The sequence below is a fragment of the Lithobates pipiens genome, unplaced genomic scaffold, assembly GCF_037356315.1.
Source record: "Lithobates pipiens isolate NorthernLeopardFrog02 unplaced genomic scaffold, aLitPip1_a1.2 Scaffold_13, whole genome shotgun sequence".
NCBI lineage: Eukaryota > Metazoa > Chordata > Amphibia > Anura > Ranidae > Lithobates > Lithobates pipiens.
This window is the reverse complement of record NW_027507718.1, coordinates 333,235,574-333,252,143: the sequence shown is the minus strand read 5'-3', so window position 1 is coordinate 333,252,143 and position 16,570 is coordinate 333,235,574. Positions and strand designations below refer to the sequence as shown.

General features: G+C 42.7%; 1 protein-coding gene and 1 long non-coding RNA gene across 2 annotated transcripts in view; one reads left to right on the top strand and one right to left on the bottom strand.

Annotated features, from left to right (window-relative positions):
• SLC10A7 (solute carrier family 10 member 7) overlaps nt 1–16,570 on the top strand; it is a 303,157-nt gene that overhangs the window by 14,064 nt on the left and 272,523 nt on the right. The gene's annotated exons all lie outside the window — the stretch shown is intronic.
• Nucleotides 3,943–5,650, bottom strand: LOC143976116 (uncharacterized). The gene is made up of 2 exons (XR_013272517.1): nt 5,326–5,650; nt 3,943–4,276 (listed from the first exon to the last, which is right to left on the bottom strand). It is a non-coding gene; the product is annotated as an uncharacterized LOC143976116 (long non-coding RNA).

The following is a 16,570-nucleotide window of genomic DNA, read 5'->3' as shown; positions in this document are numbered from 1 at the left end:
TTTTTCCCTCCCTTCCCCTCTCCCTTCCCCCCCTCCCCCTCCCCCCCCCTCCCCCTTCCCCCCCCCCCTTTCCTCCCCCCCCCTCCCCACTTTTCTAGTCACCCAATATCACGGTTTCACCCTCACGAGGTCTTTCTTTCTTCTTTTTTCTCTCCTCCCCCCCCCTTCCCCTTCCTTCCTTAATTCAAGATATACCCCTACCTAATTGATAAATTATTATAATATTATTTATCCAGAGCCGGCGTTTACCAATCCCCCATGTTCACCGTGGTGGGACTTTGTGGATCTCCTTACCTGCAGCCTGTTCCTTGAAGTAGGGTGAGCTGACCTCCTTTTTTAAACATATAGGGAATTTGTGTATGTAAAATCAATAACATTATGATAACTGTATTGCTTATATCTTTACATGTGTGTATTATCTAATGACTGTGATACTTTTATATAGATATCCTCCTGAAGAAGCGGGCTTTTTCCCGCGAAACTAGTCGAGGAAATTTATTGTGCACTCTCTACGGTTGAATGTTCCCTATGGAGAACCCGTCAGGAATACCTCAACTGTGATGTGCATATTACTGTACTTCTTCAAGTGACATTTCAGTGTTGTTTTGTTTATATCTTTATTAAACATTATATTGATTTTAAATTTTATTAGTGTTTTTCCATTACCAAGTACCGGTATAGTCCAATCTATTATATGGCTGAATGGAACTACATATGGGGTTGGTGTGAGCGACTACCCGGCATCTCCATTTAAGCCCTCTTTCCTTTAACTACAAATTCTGGATGATGGTACATTATACTATATTTATAAAGATTTAGACCAGAGGCGATACTCATAATATGTGAATTAGTCAAGTTGTATTTTTGAGGATTAATTTCATTATTGAACAGCTACAGTGCTCTCGGTCGATCCAAAATATTAATAAACCCCAAACTTGAATATTTAAGAAATAAAAGTTTTGTTTTTAGCTTTCTTAGGATAATATCTATATGTGCACAATTATTGGGCAACTATTAGTGTGCAAAATTAATATGCAACTAAATGAACCTCATGCAGCTAGGACTACTTGCACAAAGCGGCGCTATTCGGCCACTAGCGGGGCAGTTTTAACTCCTGCTAGTGGGCAAAAAAGGGTTAAAACCGCCCGCAAAGCGCCGCTGCCCAATTGTTTTCAATGGGCAGGGGTGCTTTAGGAGCGGTGTACACCGTTTCTACAGCACTGTGAGAGATGCGGTTGCTTTTTTTTTTTTTTTTTTTTTTTTTTTAGGGCTGTGGAAATTGAAGATTAATTTCGCGATTTAAATTTTTTTTTACTCAATCAAAATTCTGTTGATCGGTACTCACCTCTCTGCCGCCTTCCGGTTCTTCAGGGAGTTCTGTCGGAGATCCGGTGACGTCACTGAAATCCTCCCCCCTTCTCCAAGTGCCTCGGTCTGCTGACGAAGGGAAGGGGGGAGGAGTCTGATGATGTCGAAGTTGATTGAATGTATCGCGTATAGGGGAGGAGCTACGCATGACGTCACCTGCTACTGCCCTACGGAACTAACACGATTGTCGGCTTTACATGCTGTGTTTTTATCATCTTTATGTGACTAGTTTGTGTTTGAACACAAAAATGTAATCTTATATTTAAGCAGTGAGCACTTAGATCTCAGCAAGGACACCAGGTCATGGGTAGTAAGAAAAGATCTAAGGAGACGTGAGAGAAATTTATGGTCCGTGTTAACCCTTTTGATACCCGCTTGCATGACCACCTGTTTGCACAGGGGTCCATGCCATAAGGTGAGAGTGATTAGTTAGACCGGAGATGGAGGGATTGTCGTGTGGAAAAAAAAAAAAAAAAGTCTTATGTCAGTGCTACAGTTTGAATTTAAAACGTATTTGTGTGAACTGTGAAGTTAAGTCATGGATTGTGGAAACTAACTAGTGTCGGGTGATTGCATATAGTGTATACCACATTTACCACTGACTAATGCAGAGTTGCAATGCAAGGAGATCGGCTAAAAGTAGTTGGATCTCTGTGTGCGTTATAGTTGATCGAAATTAGTCGATAAATCGATTTTAAAAACTCGATTAATCGAACACGAAAATTTTAATCAGTAACCGCCCTACTTTTTTTTTTTTTTTTTTAACTGTCCTGCAAGTGCACTGCTTCATTGTGAAAGCCCTCGGGCTTTCGCACTGGAGAGACAGGAGAGGCTCTTTACAATCGCTATTTTTAGCGCTGTATCGCCTATAAAGAGCCTCAGTGTGAAAGTAGCCTAATTGTGCCTGAGTGCACAAATGTGTTTCTGGCAGAATGGTCAAACATTCCCATAGACACACTCCTAAACCTTGTGGACAGCCTTCCCAGAAGAGTTGAAGCTACAGCTGCAAAGGGTGGGCCAACTCAATATTGAACCCTGCGGACTAAGACGCCATTAACGTTCATGTGCGTGTAAAGGCAAGAATCACAATACTTTTGGTAATATAGTGTATATGCAGTGTGAATGCAATGAATTTTAAAGAGTCATGTGCGAGTTTTGAGCCAAGCGGTGTGATTTTTAGCTCCATGGGAACTGCATGTAAATCGTTATCTGTCCTAAAGTAACACGATTCCAGTACGTTTTGAGAGAGAAATTCAGTTTTATGGCTAGCATTACTGTTGCTCTTGTTCCCCAGTTCTCTCTTCCAGGGTTTCTTTTGCTACTCCTGGCATCTATCAATGGGGGCTTTTGAGTATAGCAGTCAGGGCCTGGTTTCCTGTCTACAGTCCCAGGGGCTTGAGTTCTCAGTGATCTCTTTCCAGAAGTCTTTTATGCTAACATGAACTTGCAGGATGCCTATGTGAACATCTCTGTCTATTATCACCCTCAGAAGTTGTGCAGCCTCGGCTGGAAAGGGCCTTTTTTTCAGCAGAACTTGAATTGACAAGACTCCAGCAAGAAAGTGAAGCAATATACTCAGAAGGTATTTAGGCTTCATTCACACGTGGGTGTTTTGGGATTGCGGCAAAATTTCTACGATTCTGTCCGCAATCTCAAAACGCACTACAATCGCAAAAAGCAGGTTTAGGTACCATTATTTTCAATGGCACCTAAAACTCGGTGCCGGTTTGCCACAATTATCATGCGCCAAATCACATAGTGTGAAGCTTGCCACCCATAAAAGGAGCAGGAACTTCTTTTGGACGACAAGCTTCACGTGATATGCTTTGCCCACAATCGTGGCAAAACCGCACCTCCTTTTAGGTGCTAAATAATGGTACCTGAACCTGCGTTTTGAGATCACGGACAGATTCGCAGTGATTCAGGCGTGAATGCATCTATACAGTTGTGGTTGATGAGTTTTTTTTTTTTTTTTTTGCATGATTTTCAGTGCGTTTTTTGTATTTTTGAACGTACGTGTTTTTTTTTTTTTTTTGCCTTTTTTTACTTTTTTTTATAGCTATTGGAAAGGTATGACAGTTCTACTCATGGAGTGGTACTTTGATGCTATTGAGTTCCAGGGAGTGTAAAGTTGCATCAAAGTTGCAACAGAACTGTAATACTTCCCTATTAGCCCAAAAAAATTAAACACTTGTGGTTTTTGGTCCAGGTCCATTGAAGTCTATTGCACGCAAAATTGAATCTGCTGTGGGGAAAAAAAGTCCTTTTCCAAAAAACACACCTGCTCAAAACACACAAATATGAACTAGATCCATAGCAAACCACATTAAATGGACTGTAGTGCAAAACGGTCTAAAAAATGCATAGATGTGAACCAACGGTAAGTATTTTTGGCATCTCAGGTGGATAGTGAGCATGCCAGCTGATAGCTTTTCTGGCCTACATAGTGGATTTGGTGCCCTCGAGAGATTATTCCAGAATAAAAGATGTGAGACTTTAGTCAATAATCCTGGCCCTTCAGTCTTTTACGGTATAACAGTGTGTCAGAAACCATGAATCAGACTGAGACAGAAATACAATTAAATCACACTTGTTTATTAATAAAAAATAAAAGGGTAAATAGAAAAAGCGTAGTCAAGCATAGCCAGAGTCCATTAACCAGATCGGGTAGTCAGCCAGTCCAAAGTTCAATAACCAGATTGGGTAATCAGCCAGGCCTGAAGTCGGGGATCCAAGTAGAGCAACTGCAAGCAGGATAAGGAGCCAGGAGGGATGTCAACAAGCCAGTCTTGAAACAAACCGCAGGAGATGGTTCCTTGTTATGTGACTAACACGAAGGCAGAGGTGAAGTGAGCTGGAAGGCTTTAAGTAGGCAGGTCAGACGAGCATCATCGGAAACAGCTGGTAACTGTGGAGAGAAAAGAGAGCTGGCAATTAGCTGACAGCTGAGTGGCCAGCCCAGAGAAGGAAGGGCTAAGCCAGCCCTGACACAGTGGCTGTAAATGCCATCATGTCCTTCCTACAGCTTATGGTGTCTTCAATTACAACTGTTTAGTGGTCGTATCTCCATTTCAGAGCCTTGTAACAATTTCTTCTGAAGGGCTGAGACAAATCATAGAAGTATTTATTATATATTACCTAATGTATTCTCCAAAACCTCTCAGTGGCTTGTTTGCTAAAATACATGTATATGTTGCTGGTGTTTCCTAATGCGTCCTGTCATAATTACCACTGGTGCCAGTGCCTAGAGGTCGGAGATACCCTATGGGTCCCTAGGAAATGTTGAATTCTGTGAAATATAAAAGAATTTTAGGCCACCGGGAAGCCCTTTTTAAAAGCTTTTATAAGCCTGCCTTATAGAAATTTTGTATTCTCAGACAACATTATTAAAGAGGTTGTGAGCCTTTCGTAGAAGTTCTACCAATAGGTACTGTAAATATCTCCTAAAAGTGCAGTTTAGGAGATATTTACTGTGTTTTGCGCTGATGATGTCATCAGGGCATACGCTTTGTCGAAACGCCCCCCCCTGCTGTTTCTTCATGAGCGAGTGCCGTGACTAGTATCAACACGCTGTCATATTCTGGGTTCGGGGTGGACTTGCAGATTGGTGGCAACCCTATTCTTGCATCTATAGTCAACCATTTGTTGTTGTTGTTAATCTATGTAACTATAGTATGGACTATGTAATGTGACAGCATGTTTTCTGAAACGCGTTGGTCCCATAGAATATGCAAATCACAAGCCTCAGCACAAATTTTTGCCCGTAGAGGACAGAGAGGCACAGCCAAAAAACTGACCACATTGTGAGACTGTTCTTTGTCTAGTGTGGTCAATTTAAAAAAGGAAAACGGAGGGACTAGCAGGATAACCACACGAAGGAAGACCTTTTAACACAAGTACATGTTAAAACATACACGTATTAGAAATATAAAATGTTGGGATTATAATAAAGCTTACCTGTAGGTAAAATGAGCATCTCCTAAACGTGAACCATTTAGAAGATATTCTAGCGTCAATGGCGCATGCGCTCTGAAGTAACCTCATACCCATGCCTTTCCTTCTCAGCGCTGTGCTGGGGATTTGACTCCAGTGACGTCATCACAGCTCAGCCATTCAAGCTTCCAAAGGCCTATGAACCTGAAGGAAAGACCAGGTGAGGATGGAAGCCCTGTCAGCGGGGACAGTGCACCACTGGGGGCTTCATTCTAAGGTAGGTATTTCATAATGTGCTGCAAAGCATGCTAGCACATTATGTAATTGCCTTGCAGGGGATTTCCCCCCCCCCCCCCCCCCCCCAATGCCGCAGTTTACTACCGCTTCAGGTACGCCTGTGTGAAAGAGGCCTCGTGTTTCAACGTCTTGAAAGGTAGTCTTTTTTTATTTTTTATTTTATTTGTCTGCTAATATGATTGGATAGAATGTGAAAGGTAAAGCCGCAATCCTCAGTGTACTCTGGAAGCAATTATATTATACAGTTCTTTCTAATAGCATGTGCCTGTTCTTTAGACTAAAGTGTATTTAATCATTTACAGCTGCTGAAGGCCAGCTTACACATCTTTTATGGTTGTAAATGCTTCCATCCACTGGGAAATGTATTAACAAACTTGTATCTGTTAACTCTTTAAAGCTGAACTCTAGGAAGATCTAAAGAACACAAAGAGGATCTGAACTCTGGAAACCCTGTCCAAACAAATGCAGGCAGAGGGCAAACGACTAGTCGCCAGCGTCGCTGTGGTCTCTGTGCAGCTGATGGTTTTGTTTTTTCCCCCATCATGGACTTAGTTCCCTATTTTGCACTGTGGCTGTATGTGGCGGTGGCCATTCTGGTAGTGGCAGGCTTTGCTTCTTCATCCCAGAGCCTCCAAGCAAGGAGAACAGTGAGCAGCACAGTAGTGACCTCACCAAATCTTACTCCAAACCTCTTAGAGCCACTCCTGTGTCTCCAATGTGAAAGCCCAAGGGCTTTCACACTGGAGCGGTGCGCTGGCAGGATGCTAAAGAAAGCCTTGCTAGCAGCATCTTTGGAGCGGTGTGTATACCGCTCCTCCATTGCTTCTGCCCATTGAAATCAATGAGCAGCGCAGCTATACCGCCGGCAAAGCGCTGCTGCAGCAACACTTTGTGGGTGGTTTTAGCTCTTTCTCTGCCACTGGCGGGGGTAAAAGTGCCCCGCTAGTGGCTGGGTCAGTGATGTCACAAAGGGGCGTGGCCTCTGGATGACATAATCCGATTGCCACACCCCCATCGTTATTTAAGAAATGCAGGACATCAGCGCCGACAGATTAGCAGGATGAAGCATCAGAGGAGGGTCGTCGGCTGGAGCAGCGGCAGAGGAAGAACACCGGCCAAAGAAGCTAGAAGAAGAGCAGAAGAAGAAGCAAGGGGAGAAGGATGAAGATGCGGGAGGAGATGGACGATTTTTTTAATAAAAGACTTGTCAAAAACTGTCTACTGTATTTTTTACACTACTTCTTCTTTTTTTTTTTTTGTGAATGGGTAGGGGTACAATGTACCCCATACTCATTCACATGGGGGGGTGGCGGGATCCAGATCACCCATCCCCCCCCCATGTTGAGGGTATATGGCCTGGTATGGTTCAGATGGGGGGCACTCTCTCGTCCCCTCCCTTTCCTGACCTGCCAGGCTGCATGCTCGGATAAGGGTCTGGCATGGATTTTGGGGGGACCTCCATGTCCTTTTAAAAAAATAAAAATAAAATTGCCATGGGGGTCCCCTCTGAATCCATACTAGACCCAAGGGGTCTACATTCAGCGGGAAGCCACTGCTTAACACCACTCATCGGTTGTTAAAGACGCGGCGGCCGGCTTCCCAGCCCCCTCCTTAGCAGCCAGCTATATACAGTGTAAAAAATGCAAATTGCGGTAACAACGCATACCCAAAAATGCACCACAAAAAGCACTGCAGAAAAGCTCAAAAGCAACATGCGTGGATTTGCATCGAGCCTAAAGACAAATGGTTTATTTTACCTTCATGTACTCTCTGCACACCTGGGAGCCCTGCTGCAAATGGTCAGGTGGGCTGAGCATAGAGATGAAGGAGAAACATCTCTCCCTCATCTGTGATGAATGAAGCTGGAATCATGAGGATTTTTGTCACTTCTGGTTTTGGTTCTCGGTTTAGTGGCTGTTGGCGACCAGGGAGGCACCCGATCAAGCTGATCTTGCTTTAATTGGCTGCTTTAGAAGGCAGAGGAGGTATCAGGAGTTTTATAGACCCTTGATCTCTCAGTAAAGAGTACCTGTCACTGCCTAAGCGATCATAAGGGATGTTGTTGATCTCTTGTGATATCAATAAAGTTGAATAGAAAAAGTTTTAAAAATTAAAAAATGTAAATTAAATAGTTAAAAACAATTAAAGCACCCTCTGTTCCCCCTCATGCAAATGTGCATATAGGTCCTGCATGCAAGTGAGGTGAGGTATCCCCACTAACATCAGAGTGAAAGCAAAAATTCCAGCACCAGAGCGCAAATGAAAGCATTCAAATTATTTTTACCTAAAATGCATTCTTTGTATTGGGATCTTTTTTTGGTAAGTATTGGTGTCTCCCCCCCCATTTACTTACCTGAGCTCTCATTTGATACAGCACTGTACATGTCTTCACCTCTTCTTCACCCTCACTTCCTGGTCTCGCAAGCTTTGCTAAGACACACTGAGGCGGTTTTCAGGCATTTTAGCACAAGAAAAAGCCTCTAAATAACGCCTGAAAACCACCTCCCATTCATTTCAGTGTGACTTTTCACACTGGGGTGGTGTGCTTGTGGGACGTTAGGAAAAGTCCTACAAGCAGCATCTTTGCGGTGGTTTGGGAGTGATGTATACAGAGTGTCATGTGACTGTTATATTACCTACTAGAGCCCGTCTGTAATTCCTTATTTACGTTGTTCTATTCAAGACATTGCAAATGAATCTTTGGTAAAACTAAATCTGTTCCTAAAACTTTTACAGACTGTAAATTTAAACATTAGCTTGAATGTATATTTACTAGCTACAGTATCTCACTTTTTTGTAAATATTTTATTATATCTTTTCATGTGACAACACTAAAGAAATTACACTTTGCTACAATGTAAAGTAGTGAGTGTGTAGCTTGTATAGCAGTGTAAATTTGCTGTCCCCTCAAAATAACTGAAACAGACAGCCATTAATGTCTAACCCGCTGGCAACAAAAGTGAGTACACCCTAAGTGAAAATGTCCATATTGGGCCCATTTAGCCATTTTCCCTCCCCGATGTCATGTGCCTCGTTAGTATTACAAGGTCTCAGGTGTTAATGGGGAGCAGGTGTGTTAAATTTGGTGTTATCGCTCTCACTCTCTCATACTGGCCACTGGAAGTTCAACATGGCACCTCATGGCTAATAAATCTCTGAGGATCTGAAACAAAGAATTGTTACTTTACATAAAGATGGCCTAGGCCAGTGATGGCGAACCTTGGCACCCCAGATGTTTTGGAACTACATTTCCCATGATGCTCATGCACTCTGCAGTGTAGTTGAGCATCATGGGAAATGTAGTTCCAAAACATCTGGGGTGCCAAGGTTCGCCATCACTGGCCTAGGCCATAAGAAGATTGCCAGGACCCTGATACTGAGCTGCAGTATGGTGGCCAAGACCATACAGTGGTTCAACAGGACAGGTTCCTTTTAGAACTGGCCTCACTATGGTCGTCCAAAGAAGTTAAGTGCACATGCCCAGCGTCATATCCAGAGGTTGTCTTTGGGAAACAGACGTATGAGTGCTACCAGCATTTCTGCAGAGGTTGAAGACAAGCAGACTCCTGCTCCTGACAAGCATGTCCTGTGGTCTGATGAGACCAAGAAAAACTTATTTGGTTCAGCCGTGTGTGTCGGCAACCAGGTGAGGAGTACAAAGACAAGTGTGTCTTGCCTACACTCAAGCATGGTGGTGGGAGTGTCATGATCTGGGGCTGCATGAGTGCTGCCGGCACTGGGGAGCTACAGTTCATTGAGGGAACCATGAATGGCAACATGTACTGTGACATACTGAAGCAGAGCATGATCCCCTCCCTTTTGAGGATGGGCTGCAGGGCAGTATTTCAACATAACGACCCCAAACACACCTCCAAGATGACCACTGCCTTGCTAAACAAGCTGAGGGTAAAGGTGATGGACCGGCCAAGCATGTCTCCAGACCTAAACCCTATTGAGCATCTATGGGGCATTCTCAAACAGAAGGTGGAGGAGTGTAAGGTCTCTAACATCCATCAGCTCCGTGATGTCGTCATGGAGGAGTGGAAGAGGACTCCGGTGGCAACCTGTGAAGCTCTGGTGAACTCCATGCCCAAGATGGTTATGGCAGTGCTGAAAAATAATGGTGGCCACACAAAATATTGACACTTTGCGCCCAATATAGACATTTTAACTTACTGATTTACTCAGGTTGTGCCAGCCCTTGCCAGCGATTTAGACAATAATGGCTGTGTGTTGAGTTATTTTGAGGGGACAGCAAATTTACACTGTTATACAAGCTGTACAATCACTACTTTACATTGTAGCAAAGTGTCATTTCTTCAGTGTTGTGACATGAAAAGATATTAAATATTAACAAAAATGTGAGGAGTGTAATCACTTTTGTGAGATACTGTATGTGAAATGCAGGAATTAGGGCTTATGCACACAGGGGCGTGTTTGGCTTTTTTTTTTTTTTTCCTCATGCCTCTGAAAACAGCTCTTGATTGGTTATCAAATGCACATTGTGTCATTTACAGGCTTATGCACATAAATTTATTTATTCTAGCCAATAGAATAAATGGACAATAGAATGCATTTACACTCATACGCATCTAAATGCAATACGCATGTAAAAACGCAGCATTACAGGCATTTTTTCTGCCAACTTGGCAGCATATTTAGAGCAGTTTTTTCATATATCTCAGGCATTTTTTTTAATTTTAATTTTATTTTTTATTTTTTGTGATCTTTATTGAAATATCACAATTTACATTTCATAAAGTTCTATGGGTTGCCAGGGGTTTTTTTTTTTTTTTTTTTTCCAGCGCATACTGCCTACACTACTGCAACATGATGGTGTGAACTTGCCACACCGAAAGCATTTTGTCTTGTGGTGGGGGTGTGGTAGGACTGTGCTGGAATAGCCACCCAATGCAGTCCCCTTTTCTGGGGTGCTTCTTGGAGCCACACCAAAACGGATGTAGCTCCTAAGCCACTAAATGGGAATTACTGACAGACCTTTACGTACAGAGCAATCATCTCAAGCTTTATTTAACCACTTGCTTACTGGGCACTTAAACCCCCCTCATGCCCAGACCAATTTTCAGCGCCGATGCACTTTGAATGACAATTGCGCGGGCATACAACACTGTACCCAAATGAAATTTTTTTATCATTTTTTTCCCACAAATAGAGCTTTCTTTTGGTGGTATTTAATTACAGCTGGTTTTATTTTTTGCTAAACAAACAAAAAAAAAAAAAAAAAAAAATCATGTTTAATAGTTTGTTATAAAATTTTGCAAACAGGTCATTTTTCTCCTTCATTGAAGTGCGCTGATGAGGTGGCACTGATAGGCTGCACTGATAGGCTGCACTGGTGGGCACCGATCGGCAAAGGTGGGCACAGATGGGTGGCACTAAGGGGCACTGATAGGTACCACTGATAGATGGGACTGATAGGGGGCACTGATAGGTGGCACTGATAGGTGGCACTGCTGGGCACTGGGCACTGGTAGATGACACTGATGGGCACATATGTGGCACTGGGGTGCAGCACCTTTGTTGAGGCAGATTGTGGGCACTGCTGGGTGGCACTGTGGGCACTGCTGGGTGGCACTGTGGGCACTGCTGGGTGGCACTGACAGGGGGGACACATTTTTATTGATGGGGGCAGGTGGGCACTGTCAGGGCTGGCCGTGATCGGGACTAATGTCCCGATCACGGCCGCCGGTGATCGGCTCTTCTTTTTTTCTCCTCGCGCTGACAGCGCGAGGAGGAATAATAGCCGATTACCGGCTCCGTTGTATCACATGATCAGCTGTCATTGGCTGACAGCTGATCACGTGATAAGGGGTCGGGATCGACCCCTTGCTCGGATCGGTGATCAGGCGAGTCTCAGACTCGCCGATCACAGAGCACACCGCGCACGCCCCTCAGGGGGCGCACAGGCCGCTCGTGCACGGGACGACGTCAATAGACGTAGTCCCGGCAAAGGAGATCCGCGCTGTAGCCGTCATTCGGCTATAGCGCGGGTCTCAAGTGGTTAAACTGAATATCAGTACTGGAAAAGATAATCTGATCTGAACAAACATTCAAGTAGTACTAAACCCAGGACCCTGCATTCACTATATCTGGTCTCCCACAGTACACAGAACATGGAATGCAATTATTTTAGTAAATATACTGCTGATGTGAAAAAGGTATTTAGCAGTTTATGTTCCAGTCTTGTGACTTTTATCAGTGTCTGGTTAAAGCTTGTAGAAGGAGTTTTAATTCTCCTCCGACAGTACTATAACTGTCCATCTGTCTGGACAGTACTGATTGGCCCAGTGCTAATCCCATTTACCCTCCTAAGAAAAAAAGAAAACTATCAATACACACCAAACTTGGCATGTGCAGAGTGATTCCAAAGGCTCTGTCTTAGCAGATGGATTGGGGACAGTGGAAGAAGGGGAGGATCAGAGAAGACTGGGTCAAACAGCTGTTTTGCACAATTCAGAGGATTAACTCATTAGGTTCCACAGTGCGTATAACAAAGAAGCTTTACTGCATATACAAACTGGTTTTACTGTTGTGGGTTTAGTAACACTTTAATTCCAGTGTACTAAATATAGATTATCTGTGGACCCTAATAAATAAATACACACCCATACACACACCACATAACCTGGACCCAAAATCTCTACATAATTTGCGCACCTCTGACCTAGACTTTATACTGTATATTAACTCCAGTGTGTATATGACCTCCTTACCCCCACAAAATATTTTTAGAGCAATCCTGGCCTAATTAAAAAGTAGGATGGTTTTGTCGAAGATACATTTTGAAGTGACTGGCAGGTAACGCCATTGCTTAAATTCTTTGCGAGGATAGGACAGCCATAGACCATCTACAACCAGAAATCCTTCTAATGCTGATTGATTGTATATCAAGAAGAAAATCGCAAGAGGCTGTCAAGCCTAACATAAAACATAGGCGGTTATTTACTAAAGGCAAATCCACGTTGCAGTACAAGTACACTTGGAAGTAAAGTTGCTGTAGATCTGAGGGGGACGTGCAAGGAAAATAAAAAAACAGCATTTTAGATTGCAGATGATTGGATGATAAAATCAGCAGAGCTTCCACTCATTTCAGATCTTCCCCTCAGATTTACAGCGACTGCACTTCCAAGTGGATTTGCCTTTTGTAAATAACCCCCATAGTGGTGCCCGTTTCCCAGCTATGCATTATGGCAGAGATGTGTGAATCACAATGCAGATAACTAATTCACATAATCTTTTTGGAAAATAAAACTGTTCATGTAGAAGTATTTTCGTAATGCATTTAGTTGTTTGCCTAGAGTGCTCCCCTTTTTTCTTTTTTTTTTTATATGTGAAAATAGAAACCCCAGTGGAATTGCTAAACTTACTGAATTAGAAGACCTTTTTTCCATTCTTCTGAAATGTCACGTTTTTTTTTTTTTTTTTTTTTTTTGCAGCCTCATCTCTCTGGATTTGAAAAACAGGACTATCTGCATTCTGTAATACACACAGAAACTGCGCTTCCTTTTCTCTGGCCAGTGACCCATATTTTTCCATCACCTCTTACTTGCCCACTTTACTTAGAACAACAAACTCGTAAATAGAAATTAACAAAAATAGTCTACACTTTTTGACATTGTTTGAAAGCGCACCATCGTTTGATATTTCTTTTATATTTTTGTACTTTTAACATACCTTTTAATTAAAACTATTGGAAAAGAAAAATGGTCTACACTGTAAAAATACCATAGACTAAATACATTTACCTTAAAATATTTTCACCTGTTCATCTTCTTAATAAGTGAGTATTCATGCAAAAAACCCCATTATTATTTTTTGAAAATTTATTTACTATTTTTTGTTCCATAACATTAACCACTTAAGGACCTCTTCCTGCACATTTACAGCAGAATGGTACATTGCTCTTTAACCACTTCCCGACCGCCGCACGCCAATGTACATCGCCAGAATGGCACGGGCAGGCATACTGGCGTATAGATACGTCCAGTTTTAAGTGCCACCCTACCATAGCGAGCCGCCATCAGCACGCTCGCATGCCGGTTGGGACCCCCGTGAGTCCGGTTTGCGGGTCCCCCGGACTCGATCGCCGCGGGTATACCCGCGATCGTCTCACGGGGTGGCTGAACGAGGAGATGCCCTTGTAAACAGCATCTCCCCCCGTTCTGCCTAGCAACAAGTGACGCTGATCTTTGCTCCATGTGATTGGAGCAGAGATCAGTGTTCACTAAAACAAAGCCCAGCCCCCCACAGTTAGTAACACACCCCTAGGAACACTTAACCCCTACACTGCCACCCACTGGTTAACCCCTTCACTGCCAGTCATTTACACAGGAATCACTGCATTTGTATAGCAGTGATTGCTGTATAAATGACAATGGTCCCAAAAATGTGTCAAACATGTGCGATATGTCCGCCATAATGTAGCAGTCACAATAAAAATCGCTGATCCACCGCCATTACTAGTAAAAAAAAAAATCATTAATAAAAATGCCATAAAGCTATCCCCTATTTTGTAAACGCTATAACTTTTGCGCAAACCAATCAATAATCGCTTATTGTGATTTTTTTTTTTTTTCCAAAAATATGTAGAATACGTATCGGCCTAAACTGAGGGAAAATTTTTTTTTTTTATATATATTTTTGGGGGATATTTATTATAACAAAAAGTAAAAAATGAGTTTTTTTTTCAAAATTGTCGCTATATTTTTGTTTATAGCGGAAAAAAATAAAAAACCGCAGGGGTGATCTAATACCACCAAAAGAAAACTCTGTGGGAAAAAATGGACGTCAATTTTGTTTGGGAGCCACGTCGCACAACCGCGCAATTGTCAGTTAAAGCGACACCGTGCCGAATCGCAAAAAGTGGTCTGGTCTTAAGCCAGCAAAATGGTCCAGTCTGAAAGAAGTAGTTAAGTGCGCTGCCGGCAGCAACGCTCGTGACCCGGTCCTGAGCTCCGTGACCGTGGCCGCGGCCGCGGGACCCGATCGCCGCTGGAGCTGAAGAACTGATTGCTGTATAAATGACAATGGTCCCAAAAATGTGTCAAAAATGGCCGTGTCTGCCATAATGTCGCAGTCACAATAAAAATCGCAGATTGCCGCCATTACTAGTAAAAAAAAAATATTAATAAAAAACTATGCCCTATTTTGTAAACACTATAACTTTTGCGCAAACCAATCAATAATCGCTAATTGTAATTTTTTTTTACCAAAAATATGTAGAAGAATACCGTATATACTCGAGTATAGGCCGACCCGAATATAAGCCGAGGCCCCCAATTTACCCCCAAAAAAACTGGCAAACTTATTGACTCGTGTATAAGCCGAGGGTGAGACATGCCTGTCCATCCCTGTGTGTGTGTCCGTCCATCCCTGTGTGTCCGTCCATCCCTGTGTGTCCGTCCATCCCTGTGTGTCCGTCCATCCATCCCTGTGTGTGTGTGTGTGTCCATCCATCCATCCATCCCTGTGTGTGTCTCCATCCATCCATCCATCCATCCCTGTGTGTGTGTCTCCATCCATCCATCCCTGTGTGTGTGTGTCTCCATCCATGTGTGTGTGTGTGTGTGTGTCCAGCCTACCTGTGTCCCGAGCCTTTGTCCCGAGCCTCCGTCCCGTGCCTTGCCTCCTTGCCTCCGTCCCGTGTCGTGCCTTGCCTTGCCTCCGTCCCGTCCCGTCCCGTCCCGTGCCGTGCCTTGCCTTGCCTCCGTCCCGTGCCCTCTTCGTCGGCCATTGTAAAATTCAAAAGCCTCCGCCTTCGCCTGTGATAGGCGGAACACTGAATTTCCCAGCAGCCTGTGTTCCGCCTATCACCGACATCGTATCATCCTCGTCCGTAGTACGAGGATGATACGATGTCCGTGATAGGCGGAACACAGGCTGCTGGGAAATTCAGTGTTCCGCCTATCACAGGCGAAGGCGGAGCCGGAGGCGCGGCTTTTGAATTATAGAATGGCCGCTGTCTGTCTGCTCGACACGCTGATCGAGCAGGCAGACAGCGATGACTCGAGTATAAGCCGAGGGGGGCACTTTCAGCCTCAAAAAAGAGGCTGAAAATCTCGGCTTATACTCGAGTATATACGGTATGTATCGGCCTAAACTGAGGACATTTTTTATATATATATATATATATATATATATATATATATATATATATATATATATATATATATATATATATATATATATATATATATATATATATATATATATATATATATATATATTGTTTGGGGATATTTATTATAGCAAAAAGTTAAAAATATTCCTTTTTTTTTTTTTTTCAAAATTATTGCTATATTTTTGTTTAAAAAACGCAGAGGCGATCAAATACCACCAAAAGAAAGCTCTATTTGTGGGGGGGAAAAAGGACGCCAATTTTGTTTGGCTGCAAATTGGTCCGGGGCTTAAGTGGTTAAAGAATTTGACAAAGGTATCCAAATACAACACAATTCATTACAGTATAGCACTCCTATTGAAAAACAGAGGGAGCTCACAAAGGTAGCTCCAACCAAAAAAAGGAGTAATGTAAGAAACGTAATGAAAACTGTTGATCATGGGCAATTATAACATAGGTACAGTAGACACAGTAACTTAATGTGGTTGTAAAGTCAGAATGTTTTTATATCTTGATGCATCTTGATGCATTCTTTATTTTAAACAATAAAAAAGAAAAAAAAATTGACTTTAGTATAAAGATAACTCTAGTTTCGTGGGAAAAAAATAAATATAGCTTGTACAATTGCTGTTCAACTCATATTGTACTTGAATGTTATTAAAAATTACCTTTCCTTTTCAATCTGCAGTGCTGTCATTTTCTGTAAAATGCAATATGCTTACCTGGAGGTGTTCTGTACAGAGATGGTATACAGAACGCCCCCTGAAAATGTAGTTTCCTTCTTGTTTGATTGGCTTACTGATTTACCCAGAAGTCTGCGCTAAAATACAAATC